This window comes from Lampris incognitus, chromosome 17 (genome assembly GCF_029633865.1).
Source record: "Lampris incognitus isolate fLamInc1 chromosome 17, fLamInc1.hap2, whole genome shotgun sequence".
Classification (NCBI taxonomy): Eukaryota; Metazoa; Chordata; class Actinopteri; order Lampriformes; family Lampridae; genus Lampris; species Lampris incognitus.
Window position 1 is genome coordinate 21,605,193 of NC_079227.1, and position 20,379 is coordinate 21,625,571.

A 20,379-nucleotide genomic window follows, 5' to 3' on the forward strand; every position below is an offset into this window, starting at 1 on the left:
GGAAAAATAGTTAGGCAACTAATTGGTTGAAAAAAATGAAAGACACCATGCCGTTTCAATATAGTGTACTTGTTTTTGCAGCAAGCAATGTCGCATGGGATTTTTCATTTTTCAATGTCAAGCAAAGACAGAGTAATAATATTAAATAATAAAAAGTGTGGCACCAAATCCAGAGTATGAACGGAACGTGCAGGGGCAGAACAAACCTCTATCTTTCTCTTTCTCTTTCTCTCACGCTCTCTCCCTCTCTTTCTCTCTTTCTCTCTCACTCTCTCTTGGTGGTTTTAGCTTTAATGTTGTGACTTCTTCCTTTCATGTTCCTGTCACCAGGGTGCTAACTCAGCTGTTTAAAAAAGGTGGGTTGGGAACGCTCTTTAGCATGAGAGTGTGCACATGCAAGTGGGATTTTTCCATTTAGTTTCTGCTTTTTGTTTTTCCATTCATGTGAGGTGTAGCGACATCATATCATATCATAGGAGAGAACCGGCAGAGCTCTCTCTCAGAGCACAACCTCGGAGAAAAATATGCTTTGGTTTGTCACAAGGTCATCGGTCGTGTGACAGAAAGGTATAACGCACACCTTTTTTTTGCTGACAGTGCAAAATGCAGTTTTAATCATCCTTCCATTTGAAGTGAGAGGAATAGCAAGCTATATATATATATATATATATATATATATATATATATATATATATATATATATATATCGACATTCAACCATACAGCTGACCTTTGAAAAAGCTTTCAAGGATGAGGGGACCAGACATTTTACAGCTGATGCATAAAGAAAAAACCAAAAAAATCAAAAACTTCTATCTTCAACGAGTCAGTGTTTCAGGAACGAAAAAACAAAACAAAACAGGTTGTTTTTTGTTTTTTTTAGATTGATAGCCATGTGAAAGTGTATCACTGAGTAGACTCCATGACATCTATAGACCTTCTGTCGAGGTGAGAACATAAAAACAATTTAAAATGGCGAAACAAAAATTTTTTTCCCCCTTTGCGGTGCTTTTTTGGTGTCGGTAGTGATTTATCTACCACGTGATGACATATCTAAATCTCCATGACCTCTCATTTTGCTGTGTGTCCTATTCATCATCTTCATATCGCCTGGAAGTCAATACGCTGCTCTACAAATGCGATAGTATTTACAGAACTGTTGAAAATACTGAATCCTCTGTGCATAAATGTATATAGTGACAGGGGAGAGGATTTAAGATATATTGAGAATTGTATGAAAAAATATAAATATTAATGAAAAAATATATATAGATATGTTTGTGTTGTTCTGGTCTTAGCACAACATAGCCAGATTTACACCAAACGAGAACACAGTGGGCTTTGCACAATTATTAGCAGCACATTTTATATGGTAGCTCTAACGGCACTGACAGAGATTCAAAGTCAAATCTATTTTATAGGATCACTAAATGTAAAATGCTTGGAGCTTAAAGATAAACTCTGTAAGGACACTGCCGCATCACAGACTCTTTAACAGCAGACATCAAATCTGCTGAGTCCCCCAGACCTGAGCGAGAACAGAGATGTATGACTGACATCCTCAGTAAATGCGAGCGCCCGTTGGCCTGACGACACAAGTGCCCTTTCGTCACGAGTTTCAACGCGGTGACGTGAGCACATTTAGACACGAGTCAAGAACAACCTATTTTTTCCCCCGAAGCAATAATCCAATACCGCAAAGACAATTCCAGGTTTAAGATGTTACCCATTTTAAATTAACTTACGAGAACAGGAAGTACGTGAGCGTCCTTAATGCGCAGAAAACCTGAGAAATGCTTCCGGGTAGCGTAGCGGTCTATTCCGTTGCCTACCATCACGAGGATTGCTTGTTCGAATCCCCGTGTTACCTCCGGCTTGGTCGGGCGACCCTACAGACACAGTTGGCCGTGTCTGAGGGTGGGAAGCCGGATGTAGGTATGTGTCCTGGTCGCTGCACTAGCGCCTCCTCTGGTCGGTTGGTCGGTCGGTCGGTCGGTGCGCCTGTTCGGGGGGAATAGCGTGATCCTCCCACGCGCTACACCCCCCTGGCGAAACTCCTCACTGTCAGGTAAAAAGAAGCGGCTGGCCACTCCACATGTACCGGAGGAGGCATGTGGTAGTCCGCAGCCCTCCTCGGATAGGCAGAGGGGGTGGAGCAGCGACCGGGACGGCTCGGAAGAGTGGGGTAAGTGGCCAAGTACAATTGGGGAGAAAAGGGGGGAAAACAAAGAAAGAAAAAAAAACAAAGGAAGAAAGAAAAAAACCCGAGAAATAATAAAATGTGAGTATCTCTTCGTGGAGATACCTTGATCTTTGCTACAACTTCTACGACACACATGTTGGGTTTTACATCTCTTGTTGATCGCTGAATGAAATTAGAAGTACTGAAATGCTTTAAAACCGGTCCTACATGGTTTCGGAAACGTTATTCGGTCAGCTTTGTAAATTGTACCATGGGGTGTTGTGACAGCTTGCTTTTGTAGTGATTAAGGGCCTGTCCCACCTCCTTCTGGTTTTCTGTCTCTTACGATGTGCTGCTCTTTGTTCGGCGCAGAAGGGGTTGTTTTCCAGGTCAAGGCTTGTACATATTCAACAAACCCAACTTTATTAAACAGTCATGCTGTCAACTAAAGATAGTCGATGAGAGATTCCAGAGACAATTTCCAGTATTATAGTTTTTGTAAGCATGCCCTTAGAGAGACAACAAAAAGCATTGATTTTTTTAAACGAATAGGTGGAATGTATTGGTGACAGATGAAGGTGTTCGCCTCATAGGTTGTTATAATGGCAAATTGTGTGTGATGTGGATGTCGTTTTGAGTCAAAAAAAGGGTGGAGGGATATTTGAATAACAGTGTGCCATGTCCACACTTGGGGTGGGTTATGATTAGACATTGTCCAATGTGTGAAACTCAGCAGCATGCCCTTTTACCATGCCTACAAAATATGTCTCAACTCTAGTCCTATATACTTGTGCTTGTATTTATTTTTTAGATGTGACTTGAGAACAAGATTCGCAAATTGGAAAGATAATGCAATGCTGCTCTTGAAATGTTTTTTTAGTCGGCTGTTGCTACATTTTTTTTTGTCAAGTCCTAACTCGACATCTAGTCTGCTAAGTTTGTTCCACAAAGCCTGATCAGTCATGATGTGTATTGAGCAATCAACACTGTACCCATGCATCCTCTTAGTTACATTAACACAGTAGCTCTGCAGATGCTATAAAAATGTTGTCATCTATAGTATATATATATATATATATATATATATATATATAAAATCACAACCGACTCAAGCCATAGTCGACTGTCAAAAAATGGGGGGGAAACTCCCCCTCAGCATTGGTGAATGATTTGAATAGTGACTTGATTGTTACAAAAATAGTACGCTTGTGACTTGTCAGATCACTGGACTGAAATCTGCTGATCAGATCCTCTGAATTCTCACTAAAAGCACAGTTTGACCTACGATTGACCTCTGATGACTTTCCTGCACAGCAAGGAAGAACTGTGGCTCAATTCCACTTGTATGAGCAGTTAAAGATTACACTGTGGTGCATGCAGCTATTGTTTGGTAAGAAACTACGTCTTCAAATACAAACATCTCTTTTGCATAGTTTATGTTACAAAAGGTTGGGGCCAAAATAAAAAAAGGGAACAAGTGAGCGGTCCAGGGATCTTTCTAGAATCAGAGGCCCTCTGTGTCAAACTGCGGTGGCACTGCGGACCCTCTTTTAAGTATGGAGTGAAGAGTGAATGTCTCTCCACAGACATTTTCTCTCACTGTCACCGAGTGGAACGTTTACTGTAAGATCAAACTTAATCCTTGTCAGAATGTTGAACCTATTAAAAAATGTTTTTATATCATTTTGACTGCAAGTGTTGTTGTTTTTCTTTGTTTTTTTGTTTGCCACAAATTGTTTAATTGAGCAGTTTGGTATAGAAAAAAGGTATGGAAGATGCAAGATGTCTCAACTTACACCACACAAACAAGTGTGAATTTACAAACCATGTGGATTTTTTTTCTCTCCCTTTCATAGCAAGCCATAACTGAGATGCATTCAAGGGGAAGGCTAAACATTTTGCAGAGGTATATGACATTTTTTTTGGGGGGGGGGATTTCCCCCCATTTTTCTCCCCAGTTGTACTTGGCCAATTACCCCACTCTTCCAAGCTGTCCCGGTCGCTGCTCCACCCCCTCTGCCGATCCGGGGAGGGCTGCAGACTACCACATGCCTCCTCCAATACATGTGGAGTCACCAGCCGCTTTTTTTCACCTGACAGTGAGGAGTTTTGCCAGGGGGACGTAGCGCGGATTGAAGTCAGGACTCTTTGCAGGCCAGTCAAGTTCTTCCACACCAAACACAAACCATGTCTTTATGGACCTCACTTTGTGCACAAGGGCATTGTCATGCTGAAACAGGAGAGGGCCTTCCCCAAACTGTTGCCACAAAGCTGGAAGCACACAGTCTCTAGAATGTCATTGTCTGCTGTAGTGTTAAGATTTACCTTCACTGGAACTAAGGGGCCTAGCCCAAACCATGAAAAACAGCCCCAGACCATTATTCCTCCTCCAACAAAGTGTCTTGATGCATGCTCAATAATCCAGGTAAGAAAGTCAAAGAAGATTGAATCAGTTCATCTGGATAAAAAATGTATTGACAGATACATTTCACCACTCAAGTAAGTGACCTCTTCAGTCTAAACTGACTGCAGGTATCCCCACCCCTTATAAACAATACAGTTGCATAATGACAGAAACCAATGACTAGTTTCATATGTAAATATAAGTTTGACCATTAATTCGAGTTTCATGGCCATGCATCTCAGTTGCTTTCAAACCCCAAAACACACTGCGCCAGAAGTTGGTCCACACCAAGAATCAGGTCCCCCGGCACAAACAGAGCAATATAATGTATGCTGCTAAGTGCCAGGAGGATTGCCATGACTTACACACTGGGGAAACTAAACAGATGCTGGCCAAGAGGATGGCACAACACAGGAGAGCTAACACATCAGGCCAGGACTCCGCAGTCTACACCCATCTACAGGCCAGTGGCCACTCTTTCAAGGATGAGGATGTCCATCCTTGACAGGGGGGAACGCTGGTTTGAACGGGGAGTCAAAGAGGCCATCTATGTGAAGAAGAAATGACCATCCCTGAACCGAGGGGGTCTTAAGAGTACATTTATCATCTCACCATTTTACAATGCTGTGATTGCAACCAGTCCTCTGTGAATAGTACACATGGCCTTCGAAACTCTAGTTAATGGTCACACCCATATTTGCACATGAAACTGGTCATTGGTTTTGGTAGTTATCAAAGAAGATTGAATCAGTTCGCCTGGATACAATGTTTATTGACAGATACAGATACCGAGACAGACAGACAGACAGACAGATTGGTATCTGTCAATAAACGCTGTCTGTGAATGTTCTCATTCATCCAGGTCATGGTTATCCAAAGGAATTGAATCAAGTGCAACTGGACTTGGTATATATCCGTGAAGACGTTTCGTCTCTCATCCAAGAGGCTTCATCAGTTCGTGCCTTTCTGACTAGACTTCAGACTAGCTTGGTCTAGTCAGAAAGGCACGAACTGATGAAGCCTCTTGGATGAGGGGCGAAACGTCTTCACGGATATATACCAAGTCCAGTTGCACTTAATTCAATTCCTGTCAATAAATGTTGTATCCAGATAAACTGATTCAACCTTCTTTAATTTTCTTACCTGGATTATTGAGCATGCATCAAGACATTTCGGTCATTATGCAACTGTATTGTTTATAAGGGGTGGGGATACCTGAAGTCAGTTTAGACTGAAGCGGTCACTTAGTTGAGTGATGAAACCTATCTGTCAATAAACGTTTTATCCAGCTGAACTGATTCAACCTTTTTTGATGAACTCCTCCAACAAACTTTACAGTTGACACTATACATTCAGGCAGGTAGCGTTCCCCTGGCATCCACCAAACCCAGATTGGTCTGTTAGACTGCCAGGTAGTGAAGTGTGAGTCATCACTCCAGAGAACGTGTTTCCACTGATCCAGAGACCAATGGCAGTGTGCTTTACACCACTCCATCCGACTCTTGGCATTGTGCATGGTGATCTTAGGCTTGTGTGTGGGTGCTCGGTCATTGAAACCCATTTCATCAAGCTCCAACGAAAAGTTCTTGTGCTGATGTTGCTTCCAGAGACAGTTTGTAACTCAGTAGTGAGTGTTGCAACTAAGGACAGAGGATTTTTGTGCACTTCATCACTCAGCGGTCCCATTCTGTGAGCTTGTGTGACCTACTGCGTCATGGCTGAGCTGTTCTTGCTCCAAGATGTTGTCACTTCACAATAACAGATTTACAGTTGGCCAGGGTAGATTTAGCAGGGCAGAAATTTGACCAACTGACTTGTTGGAAAGGTGGCATCCTATGAGAGTACTATGTTGAAAGTCACTGAACTCTTTAGTACGACCCATTCTACTGCCAATGTTTGTCTATGGAGATTACATGGCTGTGTGCTTGATTTTATGCATATACCAGCAATGGGTGTGGCTGAAATACCCGAAACCACTAATTAGAAAGGGAGTCCACATATGTTTGGCCATACAGTGTATATGAGATCTCGGAAAGTAACTAACAATTTGATATAAAGAACTTGATACAGTCCCACCATACAAAGACAATTCTATCAGTCTAACAAAAGAAGTGCCTAAATAACAAAGAGGCTTTGCTTTGGACTACAGCATAATCCCTATATTAGCCAAATATACTTTCTTGTCTATCTCCCCCATTACCCAACTTTAACAGCATTTACAGGATGGTGCACACTGAAGTTTTTGTGGTCACTTCCTCTGATTATTGTATTTTATTATTGTGCAATATTGTGTCAGATTGAATCAAAACACATTTAAATTTCTCACACCACATCATACTTGTTTGTATTGCCATTTTAAGAGAGTAGCTTTCCCTGTCTTTTTCTTTTTTTTCAATTTCTTCTGGTCTTCAATGTCTTACAAAAGAAAGGCAAAAACCTTACCAGAAGACTGCAAAAGAACCAGAGAGGAAATTATGGGGGGGGGGGGGCGAGAAAAAAAAGATGTCCTTTCTTGAAGCTTCATCCTCGATGAGTCCTATGAATAGGTATTAAGTGATCCAACATACCTCAGTCACATGAAGCATGCAGACCTGTGATACTTTTCCCTTGGAAATGCCTCAGAACCAAGAGCCAAAGCGTTCTGCTTGTTTCAATTGATAACCACCAGATGATGCCAAATTGCCGACGGCCAAGATTGAACGGCGCGGCGTGTGAGCATCGGACGGCGGATGCTGTTCTTTAAATTCCCATAACACAACCAGCGATTGGAGCTCATGAAAATCTGCATAGATATGAAAAGTACAGAGAGCGAAAGAGTGGGCAATATACGTCAATACGTGGATCTGGACTCCGGAGCGGGGGGTGGCGGTAATGCATGTTAAAGCTGGCGGTCAACCACAATTAAATCCAAACCCAAGAGGAAGAAGAGACGCCAGCTGAGCGCATTAAAGGCTGGAGGAGTCAGTCGACAGAGTAGGCGAACTGATAGCGTTTGTTTTCAAGCTCTCCATGGTGAGCAAGACTGGGAGAATGGACTGAAACACGTCACCGTTTGGGGCGAGGCAGACGTTGAAATGTTCAGGTACTTAATCTGTATTAGCTCTTGTGCTATTTAGCCCCTTTCTCGTCAATTACAAGCTAACTAACGCTGCGTTTCGCTCCTTTGGTCAGGTCGCTTGCAACGCCTGCTTTGCCCACCCATTTTTTTCTTTTTTTGACAGCTGATGTGCGCTTCAGCAATCCTTGTTTTTATTCGTTGATTTTGACACTCTTTCTTTTTAGATTGCGTTTTTGTCGATTGCGGGTATACGGTTGAATTCATTCAATCGGCGTGTCATGGAAATGTCTGGTGTTTTTAAAAGAATCTGATCGCGGCATTTATGTTTACCGTTACCCCGCCGTGCGTCGGCCAGCGTGATTGTTCCTGCTCACGAGTGAAGAGCTCGAGTAAATATTCTTCCTGGCTAAAATAATCAATATGTCTAGTCAGTATTCATCCTGCCTAAAATAATCAGCATGTCTAGTCTGTATTCATCCTGGCTAAAATAATCAATATGTCAAGTCAGAATTCGTCCTGGCCATAGTGACTTGTCAAATTACAGTTTGTAAGAGATTTTTGATCCGAGTGACCTGTCAATCACACAGACCATCGGGGCCTGATTAGCTCACCTTCCCTACCAAATTTATAAGCTACACTTTGTCATACTGACATTGGAATCTGACTGCTGGGTTGCAGCTACTCTTGTAAGTTAAATCATTAGTGACAAATAAATTAATGAAGCTGTCAAATTGGGCTTGGTTATTCTTACCATCTTTTTGGATAATCTATTTTTGTCTTTTTTCCTGATGAATTTACCTTGGGGCTATGTCAACTATTTTTTTTAGGTCATCCTCTTGTGTAGAGGACTGGTTAAATTATTCATTATTGTTGGAATTTATCGTATAGTGCAAGGCTCTGGATACTGCATATCGGAGCTCTGTACTAACTTTACAGCAGGATCCTTTCTTTTGACTTCAGGACTTTCTGCCAGTAGATCGACCTGTTTGTATTCTGAGTGCAAGCCCTCATGTTGTTTCCGCTTTCAACTTTACCATCAGCTTGATACTTAAGGGTAAATAAACTTGCTGCTTTAGGGTAAGAAAGACACTGTTCAACAGAAGACTCTTTCAAATTCTTTCCCTTTACTTTTCTGTTGCTCATCCTTTCGTTCTTTTGGCTCTCTGTCACTCGTTCAATACATCATTATATATTTAGCGATCATGGAAAGGCGGCTGGTCCAGATGATATACCTATGGAGGTGTCAAGGAGAGATTGCGGTGGAGTTTTTAAACTAGATTGTTTAACACAATCTTGAATCTTGGAAAGGGAGAAGATGCTTGAGGAGTGGAGAAGGAGCATACTGGTACTGATTTTCAAAAATAAGGTTGATGTGCAGAGCTTTAGTATCTGCAGAGGTATAAAGTTGGATCAGCCACAATATGAAGATATGGGAAAGAGTAGTGGAAGCTAGGTTAAGTGGAGAGGTGATGATTAGCAAGCAGTAGTATGGTTTCATGCCACAAAAGAGCACTACAGATGCAATGTTTGCTTTGATAATGTTGATGGAGATGTATAGAGAAGGTCAGAAGGAGTTATATTGTGTCTTTGTGGATTTAGAGAAAGCATATGACAGGGTCCCAAGAGAGGAGGTGTGGTATTGTATGAGGAAGTTGGGAGTGGCAGAGAAGTATGTAAGATAGGTGCAGGATATGTACGAGGGCAATGTGACAGTGGTGAGGTGTGCGATAGGAATGATGGATGGGTCAAAGTGGAGGTGGGATTACGTCAAGGATCGGCTCAGAGCCCTTTCTTGCAGTAGTGTTGGACAGGTTGACAAACAAGATCAGGCAGGTGTCTCCGTGGACTTTGATGTTCATGGACAACATTGTGATCTGTAGTGAGAGTAGGGAGCAGGTTGAGGAGAGCCTGAGGTGGAGGTATGCACTGGAGCGAAGAGGAATGGAAGCCAGTAGGAACAAGATGGAATACATATGCGTGAATTAGCGGGAGGACAGCGGATGGTGAGGATGCAAGGAGTATAGGTGATGAAGGTGGATGAGTGTAAATACTTGGGGTCAACTGTTCAAAGTAACAGAGTGCGGAAGAGAGGTGAAGAAGAGAGTGCAGGCAGGGTGGAGTGGGTGGAGTGGGTGGAGAAGAGTTTCAGGAATGATTTGCGACCGATGGGTACCAGCAAGAGTTAAAGAAAAGGTTTACAAGATGGTAGTGAGACCAGCTACATTGTACTGGATGTGGTGAGGGAGGACATGCAGATGGCTGCCATGACAGAGGAAGGTGCAGAGGACAGGAAGAGATAGAAACTGATGATCCGCTGTGGTGACCCCTAACCACATCAGCCAGTAGTAGTAGTAGATTCATGATTTATTGTTTCATTTTTTTGAGAGATTGGGTGCATTATCTCAAGATTCAATAACGTATTGCCATATCAACTTTGCATTTGATTTGTAATTTGTTTTGGTGTGCTAAAAGAAAACAACAGTAAACATATAACCACACAATACATACAAGGAGTGTCCACAAAAACATACTGTTGCAATTATAGCTCAGGTAATGCAACCGTATGACCCATGCCCTAAAAGTGACAAATTAAAGTGCATGTGCTTAAGGAAAACTATAGTTGCACAATCAGTGAAGCATTTAGGATAGATTGCTGCAGCCTAAGTGCTATGTGGAAGCGAGATGTTCTGGTCTTGATACTGCGGAGTCTTTTACCCAAAGGGAGATGATTGTATAGGGGGTTGGCTGGGTATGAGGAGTCCTTTTTAAAATTTTAAAACCTTTTCCATTGAAGGCAAATATGGTATTCAGAAATTGTAGCGAGTTCACAGCAGTTTTTCTTGTGGGCTGTAGAATTGCCATACCATGCAGTTATTGAAAAAGTGAGTACACTTTGCTATTACAGCTCAATAGAACTATAACATTGCAACCCTTGACACTCAGATTTCTTAAGCTGCCTTAGAAAGAACAGTCTTTGAGCTTCTGGATGGTGGTGAAGTTGTCTTCCCATTTCAGGGAGGAGGTGATTGTAGTCCCAAGGAATCTGAAATGATCCACGATCTCTATCATCTGGTTGTTAATGGCCAGCGGTAGTAGATCTCCCTGATTTTTACACAAGTCAACCACAAGTTCTTTAGTTTTGTTGCTGTTCAGTACCAGATTGTTATTGCTACACCAGTCGGCAAGAGAGGAAACCTCCTTTCTATAAGCTGTCCCATCATTACAGGAAATCAGTCCCACCAGTGTTGTATCATCAGCAAACGTAGTAATTTTTACAGTGTCAGAGCATGAAATACAGCCATCGGTGTACAATCAGTAGAGCAAAGGTGAGAGGACACACCCCTGAGGGGCACCTGTGCTAATGGTCAATAAGTTTGAAAATCTGTTGTTGAATCTAACAACCAGTGTTCTGCCCAGTAAGAAGTCCAAGACCCAGAGACATACCAACTGATGAAACCTAGCTGTAAGAGTTTGCTATATAGCCTTGTGGGTATTATTGTATTGAAAACTGAGCTATAGTCAATGAACAGTACCCGAGCATATGTGGCAGGTGCCTCTAGATGCTGCAAGATGATAAAAGTGGAGACAGAGACATACAGCATGGTAGGGTCACCTATTGGCTCTCTACAAAAATTGATTGGGATCTAGCACAGCATTGAACAGATGTTTACATACTATATGCTCAAACCCTTTCAGTACAACAGATGTTAAGGCAACAGGCCTCTAGTCATTTAAACGGCTAACAATGGGCTTCTTAGGCACAGGAATTATTACTGCAGATTTAAAGCATGCTGGTACTTTATACCGGTTGAGAGACCAATTAAAAATACAAGTCCGAACAGAAGAATGTTCAGAAGCACACCATTTTAAAGTGGCTGAGGACACAAAATCAGGGGCTGCAGCTTTCCTGCTGTTCTGATTGCGCAGCAGAAACCTGACCTCATGCTCTCCAATCACAAAATGTGGACTTGGGAGCTTTCACTATAGGCACTCTGTTGGCAGGTTGAGGTTTTATCAAAACGACAGTGGAATGTCTTTTCGTGGTTTTAAAGGCTGTAATTACAGAAACGTGATGTAATTTTCTGAACTTACTGAACTGAGCTACTCCTCTAGCTGTTCTATTATTTGCCTTTACCTACTTAGGTATTATATAGGCGTTGGTGAAGTTTTTTTTTATCAAAAATCTGTTTGTGTAAATATTTTGTGAAAGCACCAATGGTCACCCCACAATATCGTCACAATATTTGGTCCAGAAATATCGTGAAATTTGATTTTGTCCATATTGCCCAGCCCTAATTGACCTTTTGCAAAGTCCCACCCTCCTTAGTTACTGTTGCTATGCCTGCCGCGCTTTTCAGACCCATCCAGAAAGTCGTTGGAAAACACCAAAGCACGATGAAAGAAATCAGCACATTCCCAGAGAAAATAAGTGATTTATCTTGGAGTAATTCATCCTTAATATCATCCCATGCAAAGCAGAAGGGGTTGCAATATTGGAGGAGGGATACATTCAGAATATTAAAATCAATGCTTGTGTGGTCTCCAGCCTGCTGGGTGCTACTGTAATTGAGGGTAAAGCTTACCGGTCACAATCAATCGACTTGAAACTGCATCAACAAATTCCGTTGTCGACATCATCATATTATAGTTTGGACTTTGGCCAGGATACACCACAGTGTTGTCTTATCCAGGCTATTCTGGGCATTCTGTATGGGGTCTGGGGGCAGCTGGGGACACACCAGAGGAACTGCCTCGTGATTTAAAAAAAAATTCTTTTTACCTCCGGACCAGGATTTTTGACGAAATAAGGCCAACAAGAGGCCTCCGTGGGCAGGTTGACTTTGCTGAGCAGCTGATCCCACCCTGGAGCTCACAGAGGGGGAGAAAAGTTTAAAATAGGCCAGATATGGGGAGTGCAGACTGGCCAGAGACTGTCCCAGGGCCCAGCCGACCTTCCTTGCGGGTTGTTCTGAAATTAGAGATGCACCCTGGCTAACCTGCAACTAGGAAAACAAAGTTATGTTAGTGGGCTACCTATTGCTAAGTTATGCCACAGACTAAGCTGGTTACATTCAATTCAATTTATTGTCATTAAAAACAATGTGCAGGCACATGTTAAAAATGAAATGAGGGCTGTGGCTTCACCAAACAGTGCAAGACAAACACAGCAAACACAGTATAAGATATACACACATGAAGACCAAAAGCTAAATATAAGTTAAAAAAAGAGCAAGAGTACAAAATATGTAAAAATATCTACAGACATTCAGTGGGTGGCCAGGTTCAGGTGGGCAACAGCTTGTGGAAAGAAGCTGTTTTGAGCCTGATAGTGCGGGCTCTGAGGCTCCTGTAACACCTCTCAGAGCGCAGGGGGGAGAACAATCCATGGTTGGGGTGGGTGGGATCTCTGCTGATGCTCAGACCCCTTCGAAGGCAGTATTTGTGATAAATGTCTTTTATGGCTGGGAGCTGGGTACCGGTGATATGCTGGGCCGCCTTGACGACCCGCTGCAGAGCTTTCTGGTCTACTGAGGTGCAGTTGCCATACCACACTGAGATGCAGCTGGTCAGGATGCTCTTTATGGTGCAATGGTAGAAGTTGGTGAGAATTTTGGGAGATAGACTGGCGCTCCTCAGCCTCCTTAGGAAATGCAGGCGTCATTGGGCCTTTTTCACAAGGGCCTGGGTGTTTAATGTCCAGGAAGGTTCCTCGCTGATGTGGACTCCAAGGAATTTAAAGCTGGAAACGTGCTCCACTTCCACCCCATTGATATGTATGGGGGAGTGGCTGCAGCTTCTAGACCTCCTGAAGTCCACAATCAGCTCCTTTGTTTTCTGCACATTGAGGACAAGATTGTTGGTTGTACACCATGATGTCAGGTGCTGAATCATGTCCCTGTAGGCCGTCTTGTCATTGTTGGTGATACGGCCAATGACTGTGGTGTCATCTGCAAACTTACCTATAACATTTGAAGGGTGAGTTGGCAGGCAGTCGCGGGTAAAGAGGGAGAAAAGGAGGGGGCTCAGAACACAGCCTTGAGGGGCACCTGTGCTGAGAGTCAGGGTGGAGGAGGTGTGGTCACCTAACCTAACAGACTGAGGTCTGTTGGTCAGGAAGTCCAGGGTCCAGTTACAGAGGGAGGAGTTGAGGCCAGGGGACAGGAGTTTGGTGGTTAGTTTGGCAGGGATGATAGTGTTGAAGGCAGAGCTATAATCTATAAACAGTATCCGGATGTATGTGTTGTTAAGTTCAAGGTGGGTCAGAGCGAAGTGCAGGGCAGTGGCAATGGCATCCCCAGTACGCCTTTTGGGACGGTTGGCGAAATGATGTGGGTCGAATGTGTAAGGGGTGGGGGGGTGGGGATAATGTTTATGATATTAGCCAGAACCAGTCTCTCAAAGCACTTCATGGCAATGGGGGTGAGTGCTATGGGTCGGTAGCCATTCAGACATGTGGATGTTGGTTTCTTGGGGACAGGAATGATAGAGGTGGTCTTAAAGCATGCCGGGACTATGGATTGGGACAGTGAGAGGTTAAATATAGTTGTGAAGACCTCAGCCAGCTGGTTGGCACATTCCTGGAGGACCCGACCCAGTATGCCTTCCGTGTGTTCACTCTGCGCAGTGATTCTCTGACCTCTGCGATCGATAGAGTGAGCGCCTGGTTTTCTGGGTGGCTGGGGATTTTTGTGGCTGGGTTAGTATTGTCCTTGTCGAAGCGGGCATAGAAATGATTTAGCTTGTCTGGCAGGGAGGCATCATGGACAGTAGGACCGCTATTGCAGCTTTTGTAGTCTGTGATAGACTGAATGCCTTGCCACATTTGCCGGGGATCGGAGTTTTTGTAAAAGTGGTCCTCTATTCGTAGGGAATATTTATGTTGGGCTGTTCTGATGCCCTTTTTGAGGTTGGATCTGGCTGCACTGTAGGCCTCGCAGTTACCTGACTTAAACGCTGCATCCCGCACTCTCAGCAGCTGCCAGACCTCACTGGTCATCCAGGGTTTCTGGTTTGGAAAGGCACAGATTGATTTTTTTGTTGTGTTCATGAGGTACCTTGATAATGTTATTTTCTTAGTCGGTAATACGTTGATAGTAATAATCATTGTGTAGATAAAAGTAACAGTAATAATACTTTGGCTATATTAGCTAGGGGTTAAGGGGTTAAGTATAGGAGTAGTACCTTTCCTGGATGGCCTTTCGTGGCACCCCAGCATCATGTGAAGCACAAAATATAGCCTCTCTATGATGAATGACCGTCCGTGGGTGGTGAAGAGCCACACCCTCCTCACGGTAATCCTGTTAACATTGTCAGGAGACAACAGAGCAGAACACGGCAGATCTAGAGGAGTAAACCTCAGTAATAAATCCTGCTATTCCTGTGGGTAGCAGTAGTCCTAGTTGCATTCATCGATAGACTGATGTTATGGACCGGGGGACATCGTGGCTTTGCAGATGATCAATACATCTTGACAATGGAAAGGCACAAAATCTCCAGTTAGCGGAGAACCATAGAACTGCATGTGGAGTAGCGCCCCATGTTTTAAAGAAACATGCACAACCGAAGCCCTATTGGGGCATCCTGACGGACGACCTTGGTGAGGTGAGGTATATATTAGCTATCGATAATGGCTAATAGCAAGCTTACCTTTGAGCAGATGAAGGTTTTTTTTTTGGTTTTTTTTTTTGGATGGCTTAAGCTGGCTGTGGGGTCTGCCACACTGTTTAATCCATCCTTAATCTTTTTGCCTTTTGGATTTTGGGAAGGGAAAGAAAATTACACCCCCTCCAAACTATTCAAATACCTAGTCTCTGATTTGCAGGTCCCGTGGATGAACCTTTTTAGCAATTTGCTGTCTGTTGAAAGCTTGACGGATTTCTCTCACATAGACACCGTTGCTAAGGTAGGATTGAATAAGAACCGTTCTGGAGTGGTACATTGTGAAAAGTCAGATCTACACATGCAGTTCAGTATCTACGCTCGTATTATCTGGCATGTGCTGTTTATGCCTATTCCCAATAACAATGCCAGTAGTTTCAGATCAGATCTGGTTGCATGTTGTTTTGAATTTCAAAAGAAAAGGTGAAATTAAGTTGATTGAATGGCATCAAGTTTAGGTCCACTGCAATCTACTTGTAGACTACTGACTAGATGGTACGGACTAGATGGAGCTAACCTATCAGGCTAACACAGAGCTGGTACAAGTACAGTCATCTGAGTTGCACATATCTGAGTTGAAAATTGTGACTTGTGTCAGACTTGTTTTTTATTTTTTACTAGGCTGGAGCTAAGGATAGGCCTAGGCCAGTGGTTCTCAACCTTTTTGGGGTCCTGGACCCCCTGCGTATTTTTGATCTACCCTGAGGACCCCTCCACCTGATCTTGGGGGAGGGGGGTTGCAATTTGATAGAAACAGTAGAAACTGCATTTTAAATTGCATTATAGCATTTATTCACTCTTTGGGGCAAAAATAAGAGCTTTCAGTTGTAACTTAGATATAGTTAACAAAACAGAATTCTTATGCAGTAACTTTCAGATATATGTAACAAAACAGAATATGTATTCAGTAACTTTCAGATATATGTAACAACAGAATTTTTATGCAGTAACTTTTAACAATGCAAACGGGAGCGAGATCTCTTATTAAAATACAATAAATTACACTTGTGAAACAGATGTAATTAGAGAAAAAAGTCCTGTTACCCTTTATAGTTTAGGTAGATAAAGGTCTCAGTCACATTTGAGTAAAATAATCCTATTTCTATAAATGTCATAGGATATTTTTTTAAAGATATTTTATTTTCACGGACCCCTTGCAATTACACTACGGACCACTAGGGGTCCGCGGACCCCCGGTTGAGAAACACTGGCCTAGGCCATTTGTTAGTTTCATGTGAACTGACTGAGCAAGGCCACAAGGGTAGCATACGAGCTACTTTACCTTTCCTTTGCTTTCATTTTCTATCACAGCTGTCATCTGTGCCCATCGATACCAGCAGCCCATTTTTGTAATTTGCTTTAATCCATTTGAGGACACAAAAGGAAAGTGAATAAAAGCAACCAACATTATGATGGCAGTGAAAGAGAAACTAAGATGCACTAGTGCATACATTTTTTTCCCCAAGTTGTGACTCAATATGAGGACAGCTTTTCTGAAATTCTCCAGGTCCTCATTTACAGCTTGGTTCTCTTTCTGCTGGCTACTGCTCAAACTGTTTTTGTATGCAGGGGTTTACCTCCCATCTTCACACTACTATAATTATGACTCACTGTGATAGATGGGACACCTTGCCATAATGTTACCCCTGGGAACTAAAACAATGGCTTTCTAAAAAAAACAAAAACATCATTATTATTTTAAGTCAGCAGTTCACTTCTCACATCTAGGTCCACACTAGGGATACAGGTCATGCTTGTGAGCCCTTAATAGCCGTAAGTTACTGGGTAAATACTATTATGATGATGCTAGCATGCTATAATAGAGCCGAAGAGATTTTGAAAATTGAACGCAAGGATTTTAGTCCATGGGCCAGACGATATTTCGGTACACTCAAGGTGGCAAAACTTACTTATAATTTTTGAAAGGATCCATGTCTGTAGATGATATTTTGGTATGATAACCATTCCTGAGTGGCAGCTGTATCACAGTTATCAGCTCATGAAGTTAACCACCCGCTAAACTAAATTGCATTTTAGACGCTGGTGCATATCCTGGTTTAGCCTCATGGTCAGGACATTTTTCAATGTTCTATAATATTGTCTTTGGTATCATTTTAAAGGGGACCTTCTTAGCTTTCATTCAAGCCCTGTTGTGGATATTTCTCACAAATATAGAGGTCACTTGAGCTCTTCAACCCGTCAATAACACACATCTTTCTGCAATGTTCGCCTAAACTATATACTTTCTTTTAGCCCTGTGGCATCTAGGAATATCAGGGACACAAAACACAAAAACTGGAATACTCACAGGACTGTAAAGATTCAGGAAATGTATAATATACCCATACTATTTCATTGTGTGAGGTGATTGTGAGCCTTAAATGAGAACTAGACCAAAGCCAGTTAGGTCACAAACTGGTCTCTATACATTTGTTTAAATACACAATCAAAATACATGATAAAAAGGAATACCATAGTGAGATAATGAACTATTTTAATATTTTAAACAACATTGACATTTACATATACTTAGTCAATGATACATGTAATCCCATATCATTAGTGGGTATATGTAATGGTAATGGGTAGGGTAATGGGTATATGTGAATATGGTTACATTATTGTTATCAAGCTCTGGGTAACCAAGTCCAGAATCAACATCCTGTGCATCAATAGACTACTACCACAGTAATACCATCAGAATCATCACACTGTCATTCATCAAACTGCTCGTTTCTCTCATCATCTGACTCCCCAAGTTCAAAGTCCAGTTCTGGACCATCCTGCTGTTTTTGGTTACTGCAGGTCTGTAACCTGCACATGTCTGTGCATGGAAGTCCATTTGACAGGCACATGCAGCTTTGCATTTTGCATGAATGCACACACTTGCATGTTAGCATTTCCAAGACCACATCTGGTGCAGGTGGGGAGCGCATCCAGTAAATGGCCAGCTTGCCTTCATCGTCTGTCCATCCATACTCAGTAGGGCTTGGCACCACAGGGTTAGCCTGCAGACAGCACTTCCATATTGCTGCCTGATAGTCGGCTCGTTGAACATGCATAAAGAGACAGTCTCTACATGGTGGCAGCTGGCTGGACTCAACCTCTCCCCTTTTGGTGCAGAAGAGCTGGTAACGCAGTTTGTTCACCTCAGCAGTGCTGCTATTAGCAACATACATCCGACAGGTGAACTGCTCAATTTTCTGGAACAGCTCATCACTCACATTCCATGTCTGTCCCAGTTGACTAAAAGTCTCTTGGCAGGAAGTGTGCTTTCTCACTATCTTCAGGGCATTCAGCTTCCCTCGACCAGCGAATGCACTGACAGTGTCGCAGCCTGTGAAGGCATGTAAGCCAATTAGGCTGTCACAGATGCTGTCTCCAAGTGAACTTGCCAGTTTGGTGATGTCAACAAACTGTGTGCGGTTCTGAGTCCCACACTTCTGGTAGATGGGACAGGTGATGTCCTTCTGGAAGCCAAGACAAAGCACCATGACATCAGTGTCCTCAGCTGTGATGATAACTGACTTTGAGCCCGCATTTGCTGCATGCAATGCATGCAGGAGCAGACGGGTGTCAGCTTCTTCATGTGTGGAGTGCAGTTCTGCTGCTTCCTCACACCCATCTTCTGTCAACTTGTAGCAGGTTTCCTCACAGGTCATGTACAACACCTTGCCATGCAGCATAGCTCTGTATCGTGGGAGTTTCCACTCTTCCACCAGAAACTTGATGAGACTGGTCTTGTTGGAGGAACTGCACAGAAATTTTCTCCACTGCTGGACGTGGTGTCCCCCTGCAAGATTCTTGTATTGGAGAGTGATGTCTCCACCCCGGTTCAGTCGTTCAGCATCTTTGATCGAAGTCTGGTGATAGACATCAAAAACAACATCAATCCTCCCACTCTGTGCTCCCTCATGGAGGACCTGGGTCAAGGCTGACTCTGCCACCTGTGCAAAGGTTTTGTTGTTGCCATTCATTTTTGGACCAGGCTCATCCCATCAATGATGGAAGTAGATGGGATTGGGATGTCTTCTGCAGGAGATACATTCTTTTCAAGCTCTCTGGCAAGTGCAGCCTTGTTTGTTTTTCATAAGGACCCATCAGCATTTGCCAGTGCCCATGGTAGTGGGCCCAATGGGTAGGCAAGGACATCCTTCAGATTCACCTTCCTGCTTTCAGCCACCAGGATCATGTGACTGAAAAGGTTTCTATCTGCCTTCAGAACCACATCCTGTGCTTTCTTTCCATGAGCTTGTTTTGTGCTGACATTGGAGAATGTTTTCAGACTTTGCTTGGTCATCTTGTCGTGGAATTTCACAGGTGGTGGGTCTGCATCTAACCTTGTTTGCTGGAATGCTTGGTAGGCCTCTTCTCCTTTCTCAAGAGCTCTCAAGAGATCTATGGTCACATCAGGTGGAGCCATGTTGCCAGTGGAGAGGCTAACCAAATCAATCTCATCAAGGGACATAGGATTGAGCCAGTTATTCTCCATAAGGTCCATGAGAGACTGGACATCTGCTTCATCTCTCTTGATCCTTGGACTCTGTAGATCTGGATGAGACCATTTGCACCTGCCTTGACCTGTCAAGTCTCTCAGCTGTCTGAGGTACATGCTTCTATACTCAGCTGTGAGATAATATTTGGTCACAGCTCCTGGCTTCAAGCTGAATCCCTTTGTCCCTCCAGCTGTTTGGGTGTCTTTGTTCACCGTTTCTTCTATAGCTTGGTCAACAGGGATTCGGCCAAAGGGATTGGTGGAGCCCAGTTGGACTGAGAAGCCTCCTTCCATGAATTCTGTGTACACATCTGGGTGTGTGATGGGCAGCTCAGACATCTGGGGTAGTAGTAGGGGAGGTAGCGTGCATAATTCATCTTGTCATAAGCAAAGCATCATGGGATCATTGCTCGAATGCTAGCCAAGTGTAGCATCCAGTCTCCCTCTCTGGATGCTCGGATGAGCCCCAACAAGATTTCAACCATGTCCAAATAGGACATCCAGAAGTTCGAGAGGCTGCCCTTTCCACCTCTAAGGAACTCACGGTAGACTTCAAATAGATCCATGATGCGTGTACAAGA

General features: G+C 43.1%; 1 protein-coding gene across 2 annotated transcripts in view; it reads left to right on the forward strand.

Moving 5' to 3' along the window:
• The first annotated feature begins 7,471 nt into the window (after positions 1–7,471).
• The window catches only part of ndel1a (nudE neurodevelopment protein 1-like 1a), a 41,258-nt gene continuing 28,350 nt past the window's right edge, over positions 7,472–20,379 (forward strand). For both annotated transcript variants that reach the window (XM_056297219.1, XM_056297218.1), the window contains exon 1: positions 7,472–7,668. The gene's annotated coding sequence lies outside the window, so the exon portion shown is untranslated. The remainder of the gene's footprint in view (positions 7,669–20,379) is intronic.